The sequence below is a fragment of the Artemia franciscana genome, unplaced genomic scaffold (assembly GCF_032884065.1).
Source record: "Artemia franciscana unplaced genomic scaffold, ASM3288406v1 PGA_scaffold_23, whole genome shotgun sequence".
NCBI lineage: Eukaryota > Metazoa > Arthropoda > Branchiopoda > Anostraca > Artemiidae > Artemia > Artemia franciscana.
In genome coordinates, this window is record NW_027062649.1 from 3,809,921 (window position 1) to 3,816,659 (window position 6,739).

Sequence of the window (6,739 nt, forward strand, 5' to 3'; positions counted from 1 at the left end):
GTTATTATATTAAATTCAACCTACTGCATAACAGGTTGGAACTCCTCTAAATGGAGTTTAAAAATGGCTTTCTGACAATCACTTCTGCTGGACAAGCACTTCTTTCGGACAAGCACAATTCAATACTTCAGTGGAATGTAAGATAACTTTCAGAAACAAATTAAACGAACTAATATCTTTTATGAACAATATTTCTATTGATATTACTTGCCTTCAGGAAACCCATTTGACCAAAACCAACAAATAAAGTCTCCAGGATACAGTATCCTGAGAAAGGATAGGTCATCGGAGAGAAAAGCTGGAGGTGTAGCTTTAATAAGAAATAATAATATCAAATTTTGTGGCATTAATTTTTTCAGAATTTTTAAATGATGTTAATACAATTGAAATCAACCTCTCACATACCAACTTACAATATGCTGATGACCTGGTATTATGGGTAACTGCAAACACTTTTGAGATTACAAATTCGAAGTTGCAAAAAACCACTATTCCAATTTAAAAAATTTTCTCAAAATTCTTATTTACCCATTGAACCCACCAAGTCGAAATCATCCAATTCTACAAAAAGCGAAATAATGCTATTGCAAGTCTAACTCTAAACGGAATAATTATTCCAGAGGATAATCAAATTAATTACCTGGGAAGCACGCCTCAATAATTCAGTGGAATGCACTCTCAGAAAATAAGTTAAATGAACTAATATCTTTTATGAATAATAATTCTATTGATGTTGCTTGCCTTCAGGAAACCCATTTGACCAAAAACCAACAAATAAAGTATCCAGGATACAGTATCCTGAGAAAGGACAGGTCATCAGAGAGAAAAGCTGGAGGTGAAGCTTTAATTATAAGTAATAATATCAAATTTTTTAGAATTAATTTTCCCGATTTTTAAATGATGTTGCGATACAATTGGAACTAATGTTTGGCTGAATGAGACTAAAACTTATATAATAAGCTTCTATAATTCCAATGGCCTTACTACAGATGCTATAGATTTCTTCAGTTATATAAGCAATTCTAATATGCTAAAAAATATAATTGTTTGTGGAGATTTTCATACCCACAGCCTTTTTTGGGGGGATCTCAGATAATATTGAATTAGCAATTCCTACATCTCCAAAATTAAACACATACTTTAACCCAAAAAGTGGTAAATTTTCCGCAATCGACTCCAAATTTTTTCAATAAATATTTTGAATAAAATTTATATAAAGAAAATTGATACCCTTAACACAGACCACTTTGTCATAGTTTCTTCGATAAAAGAACCCACTAAAAATCAGTCAGATCCCCCAAATACATTAACACTAAAACAAATAGCTACCCCCAAGACAACACCTAGGAAAGCAATCTCTAAACAAACCCTTAAAGCATGGTGGTCAAATGAGTGCCAAAATTAATGGAGAACAAAAAGGCAGCTAGGAGAACTTATCTAAAAAAAAACCTCTCTTGCACTATGCTTAAATCAATTACAAGCTAAAGCTAATCTCAAAAAGGCTATAGCAAATGCTAAATATAATTACTGGAATAATTCTGCAAATAGTCTAAGTGCAAATAGTCGAAACACGTGAGCCCATTATGCATAAACTCATAAGCCACATCTTTGGAAAAACATCACCCAATCCACTCCAGTATGAGCTATTATAAAATAATACACATAATGATAATGAAAAGGCAAAGTTATTTGCAACTCTTTTCTCCAATAAGCTACCATCAAATAGTAATAGCAACACCACAGCCATTTCCATAAAATGTCATAAACCAGCCCCCCCCCAGGGTCAAAGTATATCACTCGACCATTCACAATTTATTAACTAAATCTTTTCGTTTAGTTCTTTTTCCTCTCCTTTTTCGTATTATTTTTATTTGTACTTGTACTGGGGCTGTAAGTCCAAACAAGCTCTTCGGGCCATTTGGTTGTTTTGTCTTATTTATTTATATTAATAAACTCATCATTCTCTCTCTCTCTCTCTCTCTCTCTCTCTCTCTCTCTCTCTCTCTCTCTCCTCTCTCTCTCTCTCTCTCTCTCTCTCTCCTCTCTCTCTCTCTCTCTCTCCTCTCTTCTCTCTCTCTCTCTCTCTCTCTCTCCTCTCTCTCTCTCTCTCTCTCTCTCCCTCTCTCTCTCTCCTCTCTCTCTCTCTCTCTCTCTCTCTCTCTCTCCTCTCTCTCTCTCTCTCTCTCTCCCTCTCTCTCTCTCTCTCTCTGTTAAAGTATAATGCAATCCAACACGTTAGTGCTAATGCTACTAGTAGCAACGACAACATACACCCTACATGGATAAAGAATCTCATCCATTCTTATAAGCAGGAACTCATAAATTGCTATAATCATACATGGGCTACATTCACATTCTCCAATGTTTGTAAATGTTCGTCGTCCAATCTACCAATTATAAAGATAAATACACCCAAATATGACCCTGAATCTTAGAGGCCTATAATGATGGCTCCTGCGATGGGAAAAGTAATAGAGCAAACGATTTACAGCCAACTCTTTTGGTTTGCTGAGCAGAATAATATGTTACCTCATACTCAGACTAGCTTCAGGAAACACCACTCCTCAACGGATGTTTATCTCTTGTAAACAAATGCCATAAATCAATCTTTATCAAATAAAAATTTCCTAGTTACTGCATTCCTAGATTTTGAAGGGGCATATTGCAATGCAAACCACCAGATTCTTTTAGTCAAACTTAAAAATCTTGGATTACCCCCAAAGCTAGTATCCTTCATAAAATATTTCATTAAAAATCAAAAGTTCATTGCTTGTTTAGGTTCAGCTTCCTCACCCAAACTACAACAACCAAAGGTCTTCCACAGGCTAAGCTGCTTCCTCTTCTCCCTATTTCTCTGGGACATGAGCCTCCCATACACTAATTTACAATATGCTGATGATCTAGTATTATGGGCAATAGGCAACACTTTTGAGATTGCACATTCAAAATTCACAAAGTCACTTTTCCTATTCGAACATTTTTTCTCAAAAATCTGATTTACCCATTGCACCTACTAAGTCAATAATCATCCAATTCCACCATAAGCGAAAAAACATTAATACAAAACTACAACTAAAAGGCGTTATCATTCTAGAACATAATCAAGCAAATTACCTAGTTCTTTTACTTGACCCAAACTTAATTTCCACCTTCGTATCACAAATACAATGAAAATCTTATAGGAAAATCGGAATAACAGAAAGACTACTATCCCCACCTTGGGGTTGTAATGAGAAACCTTTACATCAATTTTATAAAGCACATGTAAGACTCCATATTGATTGTGGGCTCATTGATTATGGGAATTGCGCTAAAACACAGATGCACAAAATTAAAGATGCACCAAAATGATATAACCCGTCTCACATTTGGTCTTAGGAAACCAACAAGTACCAAGTTTCTGCTTAATGAGAGTGGATTATAAACAATAAATGAGAGACGAAGATTTATTTTAAGAAATAATCTGATAAAAATTGAAGCCTATAGCTCACATACCCTGCATAACAGTTTAAGGAATCCATCTATGTATAGAGGCATTGCCAATACCCACAAGAAACTCCTAGTGCCAGCAGAGTCTATTGGACCTACATTCTCCCCCTCCATGGAGTTGGTCAATCAAATAGTTCGTGGTAACGAACTGTAGTAAGGAGCGACCCGGCTCAATAGTAAACGAAACTCTAAAAAACGGAATTTCGATGCTGAAAGATATATCAAAAAAATCGGATCTTTATGCTGATTTTAAATATATAAGTTTCATCAAATTTAGTCTTTGTCATCAGAAGTTACGATCCTGAGAAAATTTGCCTTATTCTGGAAAATAGGGGGAAACACCCCCTAAAAGTCATAGGATCTTAACGAAAATCACACCATCGCATTCAGCATATCAGAAAACCCAATAGAACAAGAGCTAAGAGCTCATATGGCACTTGTGACGAGGCGAGAAGAGCAAAGAGCCAATAGATCATATGGTATGAGCTCTAACAAAATTCTATGAATCAATAGATTGATTTAAAAAGGAAAATAAGAGGCTTAATGTCGTTCAGGATTTAAAATAAGAGCTCTGAGTCACGATGTCCTTCTAAATATCAAAATTCATTAAGATCCGATCACCCACTCGTAAGTTATAAATACCTAATTTTTTCAAATTTTTCCTCTCCCTTTAGCCCCCCAGATAGTCGAATCTGGGAAAACGACTTTATCAAGTCAAATTGTGCAGCTCCCTGATACGCCTATCAATTTTCATCGTCCTAGCACGTCCAGAGGCACCAAACTCGCCAAATCACTGAACCCCTCCACCCAACTCCCCCAAAGAGAGTGAATCCAGTACGATTCTGTCAATCACGTATCAAGGACATTTGTTTATTCTATCCACCAAGCTTCATCCCGATTCCTACACTCCAAGTGTTTTTCCAAGATTTCCCCCTCCAACTCCCCCCAATGTCAAACGATCTGGTCGGGATTTGAAATAAGAGCTCTGAGACATGAATTCTTTCTAAAAATCAAATTTCATTAAGATCCGATCATCTATTCGTAAGTTAAAAATACCCCAATTTTCACGTTTTCCAAGAATTCCGGTTTCCCCCTCCAACTCCCCCCAACGTCACAAGATCTGGTCGGAATTTAAATAAGAACTTTAAAGCACAAGATCCTTCTAAATATCAAATTTCATTAAGATCTGGTCACCTTTCGTAAGTTACAAATACCTCAATTTTCAAAATTACCCCCCCTCCAATTCCACCAAAGAGAGCAGGTCCGGTCCGGTTATGTCAGTCACGTATCTTAGGCAGGTTTTTATTCTTCCCGTCCAGTTTCATCCTGATCTCACCGCTTTAAGTATTTTCTAAGATTTCCGGTCCCCCCAACTGTCCCCCCCAATTACGCTTGATCCGGTTGAGATTTAAAATAAGAGATCTGAGTTACGAGGTCCTTCTAAATATGAAGTTTCATGAAGATCCGATCACTCCTTCGTAAGTTAAAAATACGTCATTTTTTCTTATTTTTCAGAATTAACCCCCCCCCCCCAATAGATCGGATCCGTTACAATTATGTAAATCACGTATGTAAGACTTCTGCTTATTTTTCCCACCAAGTTTCATCCCGATCCCTCCAATCTAAGCGTTTTCCAAGATTTTAGGTTCCCCCACCCCAAACTTCCCCCAACGTCACCAGATCCAGTCAGGATTTAAAATAGCTTTGGGGGGAGTTGGAGGGGTAAATCTTGGAAAAACACTTGGAGTGTAGGAATCGGGATGAAGCTTGGTGGATAGAATAAACAAATGTCCTTGATACGTGATTGACAGAACCGTACTGGATTCGCTCTCTTTGTGGGAGTTGGGGGGAGGGGTTCAGTGATTTGGCGAGTTTGGTGCTTCTGGACGTGCTAGGACGATGAAAATTGATAGGTGTGTCAGGGAGCTGCACAATTTGACTTGATAAAGTCGTTTTGATTCGACCATCTGGGGGCTAAAGGGTGAGGAAAAATTAGAAAAAAATAGGTATTTATAACTTACGAGTGGGTGATTGGATCTTAATGAATTTTGATATTTAGAAGGACATCGTGACTCAGAGCTCTTATTTTAAATCCTGACCGGCATTAAGCCTCTTATTTTCCTTTTTAAATCAATCTATTGATTCATAGAATTTTGTTAGAGCTCATACCATATGATCTCTTGGCTCTTAGCTCTTCTCGCCTCGTCACAAGTGCCATATGAGCTCTTAGCTCTTGTTGTTTAATAGTAATGCTAGAAAATCCTGCGCCCTTTTCATTGAATATCTCTTCCCCCCTGAAATATTCCTCCAAGGAAAGATCCTCCCATATAGCCCCTCCCCTGAACCCCACACCCAAACCAAAAAAAATCCCCTGAAAACGTCGGTACATTTCCCAATAACCATTACTGTATGTAAACATTGGTCAAAGTTTGTAACTTACAGCCCCTCCCCCAGGTACTGTGGGGGGGTAAGTCATCCCCAAAGACATAGTTATTATGGTTTTCGACTATACGGAACAAAATGGCTATCTCAAAATTTTGATCTGTTGACTTTGGGAAAAATGAGCGTGGGAGGGGGCCTAGGTGCCCTACAATTTTTTTGGTCACTTAAAAGGGCACTAGAACTTTTCAGTTCCGTTAGAATGAGCCCTCTTGCAACACTCTAGGACCACTTGGTCGATACGATGACCCCTTAAAAAAAAACAAAAAAAAAAACAAATAAACACGCACCCGTGATTTGTCTTCTGGCAAAAAATACGAAATCCCATATTTTTGTAGATTGGACCTTGTAATTTTTATGGCACTTGGTATTAACCAAGTTTCATATAGCAATCGCCAATTCTGTCGTTCTGTCTGTCTGTCGGTCGGTCCCGGTTTTGCTACTTTAGGCACTTCCAGGTAAGTTAGGACGATGAAAGTTGGCAGGTGTATCAGGGACGGGACCAGCTTAAATTAGAAATAGTCGTTTTCCCAATTTGATCATCTGGGGGGAAGTATGGGGCCGGTTAATTCGAAAAAAATAGAAAAAATGAAGTATTTTTAACTTTTGATGGGTGATGGGATCTTAATGAAATTTGATGTTTGGAATAATATTGTGTCTCAGAGCTCTTATTTTAAATCCTGGCCGGATCTGATGACATTGGGGGGAGTTGGAGGGGGGAACCTAAAATCTGGAAAACACTTAGAGTGGGGGATCGGATGAAACTTGATGGGAAAAACAAGCAAAAGTCCCAGATACATGATTGACATAA